This window comes from Harpia harpyja, chromosome 17, assembly GCF_026419915.1.
Source record: "Harpia harpyja isolate bHarHar1 chromosome 17, bHarHar1 primary haplotype, whole genome shotgun sequence".
Taxonomy (NCBI): Eukaryota; Metazoa; Chordata; class Aves; order Accipitriformes; family Accipitridae; genus Harpia; species Harpia harpyja.
In genome coordinates, this window is record NC_068956.1 from 7,768,145 (window position 1) to 7,780,865 (window position 12,721).

General features: G+C 39.9%; 1 protein-coding gene across 34 annotated transcripts in view; it reads left to right on the forward strand.

Annotated features, from left to right (window-relative positions):
• Nucleotides 1–12,721, forward strand: part of DLG2 (discs large MAGUK scaffold protein 2) — a 1,027,713-nt gene that overhangs the window by 978,373 nt on the left and 36,619 nt on the right. The gene's annotated exons all lie outside the window — the stretch shown is intronic.

The window sequence follows — 12,721 nt, forward strand, 5'->3', positions numbered from 1 at the left end:
AAAGGCTGAATGTTAAAGAGTCCTGGATGCAAAATTTAGGTTTCAGATGTTCTGCTTTGACAGTTGTGACAGACATTGAACACAGGTGTGTTTCACAGCAGGCACAACGGGCCAGCCAACACAAAACAGGCAAGATCCCTTCCACCAGCGCTATCTGGACAGAACAGCCTTCCTGCTGTTACCGCTCTGCAGCATCGCTTTATTGTGCCCAACAGTCAACAGTTCTCACTAGCCTGATGTCTAATACCCTGTGCGTTGCCGTCTGGCTAGCAAGAGTTATAGCATGAGAAATGCCCACAGTCCTGGCTGTTGAGGTATATTTTTCTGCTGAAGCGTAGCTTGCATTTGTAGCAGTAGTGAATGCTTGACATTACATTTGCAGGGATTTATTTTTGAAAACGGTCCTGACTTCTGAGAGCAAAGCAGGAGACAGAGCTTCAGAAACCATCAGCAAAAAGTCCTGTTTGGCTGCAGAAAACACAGGGCAGGGCCAAAACCAGGTGGTGAGAGGACACAGTCGTAGGTAGATGCTAGCAAGGGACAAAACCAAGTGGTTCAGCGGGTCCCTTCCAGACCCATCGTTCCTGTGGTCCTCTGCCTAGTTTGAAATTCTCATTCTTAATCTCTTCTTTCTTCAGTTTCCCACTGTAATGGGAATAATAATACTTCCTTTATCCCAGTTTATTCTGTCCTTTCACTCAGACAGATTAGCAGGGTAAGAAGTTCCTCTTGCTATGAACATGCAGTTCCTAGTGCAGTGGGTCCCAAGCCTCTATGTGTCAGCAAGGTAATATTTCATACTTGCGAATACTTCCCCGTTACTGCTCTACAGAACAGTTCCCGAGTTCAATGCAAATGCAGAATAATTGCACTGACTGAAACCAGATTTACAAGGTACATAGAATCAGAGTTCAGCCTCTGCACATTATTTGCACATGCAGATAACTTGGTATAAAATATATAACAAACTGCATTGTGAAAGGACTTATTCATCCCATTGCATTCCTTCAGGGGTCAAAACTCCATTTTTTAGTTTGAAATGACCACTCTCATGTTGTCATTTATTTTGGGAGATAATAAGCTTTATATTGCCAATGAAAGTACTTGTTTAATGTCTATTTCCTGTATATAATCAAAGCCTCCAGGGAATAATTCATTCATGTAGCTAATGGTCCTTATTCAAGTGAGTCTGTCAAGAATTTAATTACCTCTTGATTCCCCAAATTGTTTTTCCATTTTTGTCATCAGTGTAACATTAATCTTCCAGCCACTCACGTCAATGTTTTTTCAGTGTTTAGGAAATTGCGTAATTACAGACCATGACCGTTGTACCCATTTGGGAGTACACTTTCTATTGTTAGTATTTGCTAAAATTTGCTTTTTCCTATTAAAAAAAAAATATCCCACAATTCCAAGGCTTTTTGGGAAAAGATAATGTAGGCTTGTGTTTAAAAGAGTATAAAGGGAAGAAGGGTTCACTGTTAAATTAAGCATCAACACATAAAAGGAGGTGTTTGAGTACAGGTGTGCGCATACAATGTATGTGCATTTTAGGGATCAGCATTTCCATTTAGTCTTTCAGTGTTCAAAAAGAAGCATTGTAAGCTGTCTAACAGTGCATGCTTTACTTTTTTTATCAGCAAGAAATTCAGTCCAGATACGCAAGGCTGCAGTAGGCCCAGGAGAACTCTTTTGTTTCAAAATCAAGCTAAAATTCAGATAGGAATGGGCTTATGTGTGTCTGTTGCACTTTTGTGCTCATACATTCATGACCATGTGGGCAAGTGGTACTGTCTTCATTTACTCTAAAGATGACATTGGGAGAATAGCTTTTCATGGGATATTTCTAAATTTGGTCCCGAGATGTGCATGGAAGCATTTTTTAAACAAAATTTAACTGAATACAGAAAATCCTTGGGGGGGGTTGCACAGGTAAAAGGGTTATCCTCTTGCAATTTTACCTGAATCATCTTGCTGGCCCCGACTCCTTTCTTCCCCTGAAGCAATGATTAAGAGCTAATAACCCACAGCAAAGATTTCATGAGATAATGCCAAAATCTCTTTGAGCTAACTATGATTGTAAAATATGAACTGTCTAGTTATTCTACAGGTTTTAAAAGTCTTATGCATTTTCATCTGTTTATACCTCATTTTTAATCCCAAATCCAGAGGTAAGATACAAAGTATTACAGATGGTGTGATATTTGTAGCTGATCAGCTTTTTGCGTCTCACTAAAAAGGTGTTTAAGAACACTCAGCAATACAGTTGACAAACCTGTTAGCAGGGATAGCTAAAGAATAATCCTTTCAAAGGCCCAAAAGTTCCTCTTTTTCAAGCCGAACTTGGGTGCGTTACCTCATGCAGAAAATTAGTTCAGCATATTTTAAAAATGTGATTTAGAATATTGGTACCACTTTTAATTCATTTCATTGGACTCCTCCAATCCATGGCTTGTGAAATTAAAGTCTACAAAATCGGGATGGATACAAAAACAGGGAATGTGAATCACAATTAGGGAGCTCCAGAGAAATCTTCTGGTCTCAGGTTTAAATCAGGCAACAGATAGTACCTTTCTGTACAATGCATAATTAAATTCTGATGCTCATTATTACAGGATATTGTATAAAAAATAAATAAGTTAAAAAGGAATTAGAGAAGTTAGCAAGCAATGGATCCAATTACAACTTTTAGCACTCTTGTCATGTAGCTTAGGACACACTAATTGTTGATTTCAAGAAGCAGAGAGGTTATAAAATGGGAAGGATCATGTTTCTTCTATTTTTTCTTTTAAACATCTGCTACTGGACAACTTCAGAAGAAGCTACTGGGCTAACTGGATGTCTGGTTTAACCCAATAGGGCTACTTTTCTTTCATGTTCTGTTTATTTTGACCAAAAGAAACATATTTGTTCAGGTTCAGAGACATCAATCATCACAATCCTAAGTCCTATTAACATTTTTAAAGATAGCAAACCAGTTAGAGATGTTAACACTTGTGCAATAAGGAAAAGAATACAAATACTGGTAGAAACAGCTTCATTTCACCAAGCAAAGATTGTGCTTCAGTTGAGTTGACCAAGTTCAGTCTCTAGCTTCATTCATATAATTGTAGTAATGATCTTCACCAGCTTTTCTAATTGTTACTGAAGGTGGCTGGAGTATCAAAGCAACCAGTCCACCCCTCCGGTTGCCTGTGGCTGCTCTATGCTACTGCAGCAAAGGGTAGGGTTTCCAGGACACTGGCTACCTTAAAGTTTCAAACACAAGAAAGATAAATGAAGATAAGATAACACAGATACGATTTCCTAAGCATTTGCTGTCTCAGCCTATGGGGCCCACTGATCTATGGATAATCAATGGAAAATAGAGCAGCCCAAAGGTATATGTTTGATATTTATGCTGGAGGAAGCTACAGGAGTTATGTGAGCACAAACTTAATTTAAAAGTATGTTTTATGCTATGTTGAACTCAAGATCATATCCCTGATTCTCACCTTTGCACCAGAAGGAGAATATGTTAGTAGCTGTGAGCAGGGTTATATATCTGCCAAAGCAGCATACTGAACTCGTGGTAATTCTCCCTACCATAGACTTCAGGCTGAACAAAAATAGCCTTTCCTTTTCTAATCCTAAAACCCACAGTGGTTGAGGGCTTTTCAGATTTTTTACTGAATCAAAAAGAATGTCAAACAATGATGGAAATATTACAGAGGAAAAAGAGATGAGCCACTAATCTGCTTTTTTCTCAACTGTTGTAATTACAACCAGTCTTTCAGAAGACAAAAATAGCATCTCTCTTGCTTTGCTCCCTGTCAGATCATATACTCCTTCTTGACTGTCTCTTGAAAATATTTTTATAGTGGAAACTGTAGCTCTTGGAAAGACCTTTTTCAACATCTCACCATTTTTTCTAATATTCATGGATGTTGCCTGTTCCCAGAGGAGTGTTGCACTATCAGGAAGCATAATGTGTAGGTAAAACTTGATTTTATAGAGAGAACTGGTTTTTTATACCATATGCCTTTTCATTTCACACCTCTTTGGCCAGTGACTCCAGAACATTGTCTTTTGGACAAATACCCGATTTCAGTTCCCAGTGAAATAAATGTCATGCCTCTCACAAGCTCTCGGTGTTTAATGCGTGTGTCAGGGTGCATGGCAGGTGTTCAGTCCATGATTACGGGGATGCGTTGGCAGATGGGTGCCTGCCCTAGTGAGGCTGCTCAGCAGGGTGCCAAATGGGGATGGGGTGCCTGCCAAGACAAGGGACAGCCCCATCCCTCCAAAATCTCTCCCAGCAGCTCTGCTGCTCGTCAGTGCAGGTCCTGGGCTGTGACCCACACCATATTGCTCCATCACCATCCATTAGGGTTTTTTTCTATTCAGTTAGCTTGTCATCCACAGTTCTTTTCGTATTCCAGTCAGATCACCTACATTGCACTCAGCCTGCCCCTTCAAATGCCTCTGAATGTATTTATTATGACAGTCAGAAGCTTGATAGCATTTAATAATATTTCTTATGAGCAGATTCTGTTTACAGATCCCACAGCCCTGCCTGCAACGGAAGGTCATCCTCCTGCTTTATTGTCATTTTAGCAACACTGCACTGATGCATGAAAGGAAAAAGCTAAACTTGACTGAGATAGCAAATTCTGTATTGTGGTGTAAATAAAACCCTCTACATATTCAATGCACTTCTCCTCCAAATGTCAAAATTCACTCACTGTCAGGACTCAATACATAGGAGATGTTTTGACAGCGTAGTAAGTATTTGGAAAAAAAAAAAAAACAAACCCAACCCACCTATTTCCAAACAATTGATGCTGTAGAAAATCATGGTATTTTCAGCCCTAGTCATCAAATCAGAGAAAACCTGGTCTGTAAGGAACCTCAGGTGGTCACCGAGTCCAATCCGTGCCCTGAGGGTGTCTTCTGTACCTTCCTCCTCTCTCGCAGATTTATCTAATCTCTACTTAAAGACCTGCCACAACAGAAATTTCATATTATTCCCAAACAGCCCACTCCCGTGTTTAACTCTCCTCATCATTAGAAATGGCCAAACTGCTGCAGTTTAGGCCTGTTGTTATTTCTTCTCTTATCAATGTATATGGAGACTGAATTATTTGTCTTCATCTTCACCAAGCAGAACCTGCCTTGGTCTCAGGTACACTGCCTGTGCTAGTGGTTCACTGTGGCAGATCTGGGTGTATCAATGCAGAGAAAAAGGTGATTATCTCAACTGAATCCCTGCTTCTCAGAAATTACAAAGTATAAAGATGTATTAAACTATCTATCCTCTCTCACTGCCTATTGAAGATTGTTTCTAATATCAGTGTTTTACTAGGCTGAAGTTTTCCAAGTATAAAGATTCACCACTTCTAGGGAGAAACTGTTTTGTAGTCCATAGTCAGAAAGTTTTCATCATATTCAGTGTATTTTTGACCAACTTTTCTTTGCACTTCTCTTCTAAAAATATTTGATACAATGAATGGATTTCCTAAAGTGATTGGTACTGGGACAATAATAGAAAGTAGAAGAAAATCCACAATCTGAGCATGTTCAAAAACCTGCATCTTTGTTGTGGAGCTAGCTGCTGATTTGGAAAGCCTGGTAACACACACTCTCCAGTGGGTTACTTTGCACAGACAGAGAGTAGATTCTCTGTCATGCCCCAAAAGTTGCAGTCATTGACTCCTCTGTTTTCCTTATAAAATAATCCACTCAACTGCTTAATCATGTTTGCTTTCTGAATTCCCTCCAGTTGGTAGCAAAATGGTGGTGAAAGGAGAGATACGGGACTGGGAATAGCATTTCTGTCCACGTTGGTGTGTATTTGTCCATGTGTACATGTATGAAAAGAGAAAAGGAGGGGCCTCTGCCTTTTTCCCCCCACTTCATTTGGTGATTAGAAAATAGCAACAGACGCCGAGTGAAAGATAATGGAAGTGTCAAACACCAGAACGTGTGGGATCACAGGTGGAGTGATTTCCTAAGAAGAAGAGAGGTTGAATATAAATTAAGCAGCATACACCTACCCGCAAGGGTGATATGGAGGAGGGTTAGTGAAGGTGGCGTAGGCACTCACACACAATTAAATATTCTTTATTCTTGATCTCAGCCAAATTTATCCCTCCTTACTGATCTAACCTGGCTCTTCTCTGTTCTCCCAGTCTTTCTAATTTCTCGTTGCTATTTAATGGGAACGGCTGCCTATGGGGTGTTCTCCAAAGAAATCTGAGCACTCTTACTGGAATAAGTGCTCAGCTCAGCTATAAATTGGCCTCCAACTGGTATTCCGACCATTGCTTAGAAAAGTGATGACTCGTGTAGCTGTAATCTTCAGGAACTGGAGGTACATATGCCTGGGAGCAATGTGCCTAGGAGCAATCTGCCTGTGTGCACTTGCCTGCGTAATCCAACCCCTTTATGTTTTTTCTAGCTTGCCACTACTGTAGTTTTTAAGGAGCAGCCAGTGAACGATGCAGCTGCAGTGTTGCTATTCTATTTCTATACTTACCGCTGTTTTTAAAGACACTGGATTAAAGGGGGCAGAGTGAACTGCAGTCAGCTCTCGGTTGCCCAGGATAGCAGCTGGAGGACAATAACCTGGATGCAAGACTGATGGTGACAGGGAGCTGCTCCACTGGGACACAAGGGTGACAGCAGCCTCACAACAAGGGGTGCAGTCCCAGGGCATGAACGGCAAGTCTGGTGGCAACAACCAAGGTTGGTCCACAGCCCTGTGCCTCCCAGAAATTCCGTAGGGATGAGTCAGGTCCAAAATCAAGCCAGGTCAGTAAGGTGAGGTGAGATGGGCAAGACAGCGTAGCCCTGGCAAGGACCGTGGGCTGCGGGAGTTTATTGAACCTACTTGTCCTGCAGACACACGTCCCACCGATGTGATCCCAGATGAGATCGTGAACAACCAGGATGAATTTGCTGTTTACTTTGCTCTGTGACTGTCAAAGCGCTTTAGTTTGGTCCAAAATTTTCTAGCTTGCCCTTCCTATGACTATTCAAACAGCATTTGCTAGAAGTAGACTGCAGAAGGTAACATTTTTCCTGTAAGGCTTATACTACCAATTTTGATTAATTTTGACCATTAGGAATAAAATGTCAGTCTTTGCTGTGTAACTAAATTTTAGTTTATAAATCTTTTTCCATTCCTTGGTGCTACTTCCACTTGCAGTATCAATCGAATTGAGTATTCTCTTTTACTTCCATTACATCATGTTTCTAACATGCTGAAGGCAAAGAGCTTTCCCATTAAAAGTGGTAGAAGCTGAGCTGAGCCCCAGTATGTGGTTTTTTGCTAAGGACTGTTATATTGTTTCAGTCACATTAAAAATAGCAGACATGAACCAGAGTAAAAAGTTAGAATACGAATTCAGTCCCCTAGTTTAGAGATATTTGAATTGAAACTTCGGTTTAGTTAGGTCCTCAAAAAAAAAAAAAAAGAGTATTTCTACTCTGATCTGAACTGGTTCCTAATAATGTTTTAGCATTCCTAGCAACATTTAGCATCCAGAGTGGTTCACAGTGTGGCCTCGGCTGTGTAAACAAAATGACTCTTCAGTAACACTCTAACAAACACATTTCAATTTGCCCAAAACAAAAATGTTTTATTGTCTCAGTGCCAGACAATTATTGGACACCCACTAATATTAAAAATAATTTGCTTAGAGTGAGAATTCCTAGCTAAAATATGCTTCCATTAGGCATTTATTTATAAGCTTCTGGAAGATGTCAAAGTAGCACATGCAGAGAGAGATGGGTCGTGATGTTCTAGCTTGCCTTTTACCTGTCACAGAAATATTTTACCTGCACAATTGGAAAGCCTGAAACATGGCTTCCTGCAGAAATATTATTTACACATGATGTTGGGACAATTCTGTAAATGTTGTAAAACATTAGCTGATTTTTTTATATATGAATTTGCTCTCTCTTAAATTAATATTTCTCCACCTCAAAAATCCCAAAGTGAACAGCTCTTCCTTTCTTCATGGTCAAGAGCACCAACCTGCCACTGTTGTCTAAAAGAGATGTGATGAATCAATCACTGACTGTAAAGGGAGCCTGCGGTCACTACCTCCGCCCCAGGCACCTACGGGGTAAATGTTTAAAGCCAGATGCAGTGAATCCCATTTCTGTGAGCCTTAACTGGGTGCATCTTCTAAAAACATAGCAGCTATTTCAAGGCACAGTGAGACAGGGTTATGGCCCTTCAGTGCTTCCCAAGGCTATGGTGCGACAAGGATTTGCAGTTCTTTCTTACCTGCTCTGTCTTGATCAGACATGATAATCTAAACTTTAAGAACCACAGGGCCATATTTAAACTGTGCAGTTTAAAAGCCTAACTTAAACATCTCAGCCATTTCTTTTGGACTAATCTTTGTGCTAGTAGTTGCAGTGACTATACTAGGCACTTGTAACAGATATGCTGAATATAGTCCTCCGGTACCACTTTGCCAAGTGCAAAATATAAATACTTGGATAGGTTAGGTTGGGTTAGGCTATATTAGGCAAAGCTACCTAGAAATGTATAGGGGTAAGCAAGCCCTCTGCTCAGCCCAGCATATAGCTCCTGCGGTGTCAATACGAATTACGCTGTTGCTGTGGAGATAGTGCAGGCTCCTGAACTTCTTTGCTTGTATACCTACAGGTGGAAAAATTACAGACAAGAAAACCCCCTTCCACTCAGAACTGAGCTTTTTATAGAAAATAATTCTGCATGTCATTTATTTGCAAGAGTTGTGAATCAGTATTTTACTGTACACTCCCCCGTCTCAGAATGATTGAAATGTGCTTTGCTGTAACCAGAGAATAAGAACGATTTTTCATGTCTGCAACTTAAAATAAGCTTTGGAAATCATTCATGTCATAAAATTCCTGGTTTTACATCTTCATTACTAATTGACAGAAGATCTTTTACAAAACCATTGTTTCTGCAATATTGGAATTTAGTTGTTAGCAATCATTCAAGAATACTTCCTCTGTCATAAAATGGAAATTAATGACAAGGATAAAAAAGTAACGTGAAATCATGTTGCAAGAATTCCTCACCAACTAGTTCTTATAGATCTGTATAAGAAGTCAAAAAAAGCTGTTGGATATTATTAAAAGAAAATTGCTGAGCAGAGATATTTTCTGCACAAGGCCTTTTTATAGGCATAGGGTATTAGTAGGTCTGAAGAGACTCTCCAGAGCTTTGGTGCGAAACTGCCCAGCACAGGGAGGAGGAATAAATTGCTCTTCTCCATCTGGCTTTGTTGCTGTCTTGCTTCTGGTTTTCTCTCTATTGGATTTAAGTTCTGGCAAAGGCTGCAAGACCTCAGAAATGGGGGTAGCATTGGGTGTCATGGAAGAATCAGATGTCAGCATCATTCCTGCCAGTGCAGCCTTTATCTTGGAGGTGACATCTTCTCCCCATGCCGGAGGAAAAGCTGGGTCTCATTTGTCCAGCTGCTCTTGCTCTTTCATGCATTTTCACATCCTCCAGTCCTGTCTTCACATTTCACGATGGCTAGAGCTGGTGCCAGGAGTGGATGCTGGCTGCACATCTGTTTTGACCTGAGCCCATATGATTTGGCTGCCCTGACTGCTCCCCTTGAGCTGAACACATTTCACTCAGCGTTTCTGCAAGGTACATTAGAAATACTGCTGTCATCAGCATCTAGTTCACTCATGTGCTGAAGTAATCAAATGAAATTCAGGTGATAAAACAGCACATAGCCAGGAAAATTTAACTGTACAGTGTCTCGTTGCTCCAGGATATCTTGAGGCACTCCACAAAGACATGCAATAATTTAATAATAACACCTGTTGGGCCCAGGTCACAGTCGAAAGTAAAGGAAAACAAGTGAGTCTTCAGTTTTAATTTATGCCACTGTAGTAGTGCTGTCTCTAGCAGGGAACTGGCATGCCTTAAGGAACCTGTTTTTTTAAAGAGGTGAAACAGTTCTAGAAACTGTGAAAAATACTGTCAGATCAAATTTGAGGCTTTTACTCAGCTGAAGCAAAGAAATGTTTTCGTAGCTTTCTTTTAAAAATCCAGTAGAAGTTTTTCTTCAAGTTAAAAACCATACTAATGTAAAAAATCTTTGGGACTGTTTTCCGGTTTAAAAAAAAAAAAACCTTTTTGCATTTTATCGAGAAGTGCAAATTCTAAATATCTGCAACTTGTAAGCATAATGCAATAGAGTAGCAAATGTGAGAAATAAGGGCTTTGGGGTTGAACTTGATCCAGATGGTGAAAAATATTTCTGCCTATTAGCAGCTTGTCAGTCAAAGAAAATACTGATGGAGTCATTTCTTCAGTTAATGAGCAATTTAAATGCATGTATTTCATAGATTTTCCTGCTTCTTCAGACTGATAATTGTGTGGAGTTTATTTATAAGATAATATTGTTTCTTAGGTGGCCATAATGTTAGGGACTACAGTATCAGTGTTTTCTATCCCACAACAAGTGTGTGCCATCCCTGCTTACGTAAGAGAAATGTTTAAGAGAGTCACTGACATAAAGATATGTAGTGTAATGTTTAAATTGGTCACAGATTAAATATAACACAGTGAAAATTTGCTAGCACAGGTAGAATACCAAAGTTTACAGCTGAGAGTTAATTGCTTTTTCTTCTAAGCTGTTCCAGCAGAAATTTGTGCTGAGTTTAACTTCATGTCTGTGCTATTTTTATAACTTGTTGTCTAATGCCCTGAATTAAATGGTAGGAAATTTGCATGTATGTATAGATAACATCATAGTTACTTGGCTTTTCTACTAAGAAAAGTGGTTGAAAAGAAAAATGTATAGCACTGGCAGTAGATATTGTCAAAGAATTAGAAGCAGACCAAAATTTTCTTCTAGTAAGATTTCCCACAAAGCTCTAGAAGAGTGGAGTTAAGCGTTAGCACTCATTAAGATGATACAGTCTCTATATTTCTGGCAGTTCGGTTACGCTTGACTTAGTGACTCACAGGCCATGTTTGGGAGGTTATAGGGACGCAGGAACTGCCAACCTGGGTCAAAGCTAAAGTCCTTCTAATTTGATACCCCATCTGTGAGACTGGTAGTGTGAGATGCATTACTGGAAGATGTAGGAACATCACCTCCTACACAAACCTCACACCAGTCTCTCAAAGATTGACTTTGTTTTTGTTTGCCCATGACTTTATTTTTTATAATTTTAGCTGTAAGGCCTAAATAAATCAATGTTTTAAATGAAAACCATGAGCCTGGTATGATTCACTGTCTCCTGAGCCAGATCTTTGCCATAATTCAGCCTGCTACAAGTCACCTGTGAGTGCAAACACTCTTCCTTTAACTCAAAAGGGCAGTTCAAAAGATAAGTCTGCTCCAGTTATCTTTCAGTCGGTAGTTTGAAGACATGTAGGTATTGTAAATCTTTCTCCACTACTACTTCACAAAATAAGAGTAATAAAGGTCTTTATGCAACTTATTCTTTTTATGCAATGGTCCATTTTATGCAGTAGTTTACACTTGCACAAGTCAAGTGCACAGCACTTGATTGCACAAATAAATGATTCCACAAAAAATAGTGATAAAGGAGCAAGTTGGGGTTTTTAGGACAGTTAACTAACACCTTCTCCAGCTTTATTTATTAGGGAGATTAATTCAAAAGATTGCATAGAGGAGACCAAAACCCTCAGTTCCATTTGCAGATCTAAAGAAGCACCAGCAGTCAACTGGGAATCAGAGTTAAGAAAAAGATATGAGAAAATATCTGATCAAAACTGAGGAATGAAGATCAAGCTGATAAAGGTCCTACAGTGTACACTGTAGGAAAATCTGTGGGTCTGGGCCGGTGATTAGACAGTCCCAAATCTTTGCCAAGTGCCCACCAATGTTACTGTTGATCTCTGAGGCTCTTTCGTCATCATTGTCGCACAAAGGATGCGGAGACAGATTCACATGCGCAAAGATTTATTAGCGGGATCAGTAGCTGATGGCATACATCAGCTCTAACAGGGAAAGTTCCTTTTTGGAAAAAAAAAATAATTAAAAAGAGTAGAGGAAAATTTGGGACAACATTGCCAAACATCAAATACACTTTCTAACTCCAGAGGCAGCCGTGAGAAAGAAGAGGAAGACCTTCACACTGCTCGTGTGAGAGTAGTGAGCCCGGCTAGGTCAAAGCCCACGCTGGACCCCGGCACAGCCCTGCGATACTGGATCTGTGAGCATCTCATCACAGAAACACAGACATTAGAACTGAGAGAGGCTTACTATTTAGCTCCTTTCCCTTCACCGCCTCTTTCTCTCCCAGCGCTGCAGTGTTATTCCCCATAGTACTTAAGATTAGCAGATTTGTTTTAAATATGAAAAATGATCTAGGCTTTTCCACTTCCCTCGGGGCAGATTATTCTACATCCAAATTGATTTCACTGTCAAGGAGCTTTTGCCCTTTCTTATTTTCACACTATTAATTTCAGTGTTGCTGCTTGAACAAATCCTTCCCACCCTCTTTATGTACAACCTTCAGATATTTGTAAATGACCTTGGCCGTCACATACACAAGGCTTTTACATTGGCGTTTCAATCCTGCCAACAGTGACGCAATGTAAATTAGCACAGATGAGTACTCCCTTTTTAATGGGATTCAAACCTCGCACCAAGTTAAATACATGTTTGCAGAATTGGAAATGCTACTTTTACATGCTTTCTTGAAAGTCTGTTAGTCTTTCTGTTCCCCTGGTAGATGGTGT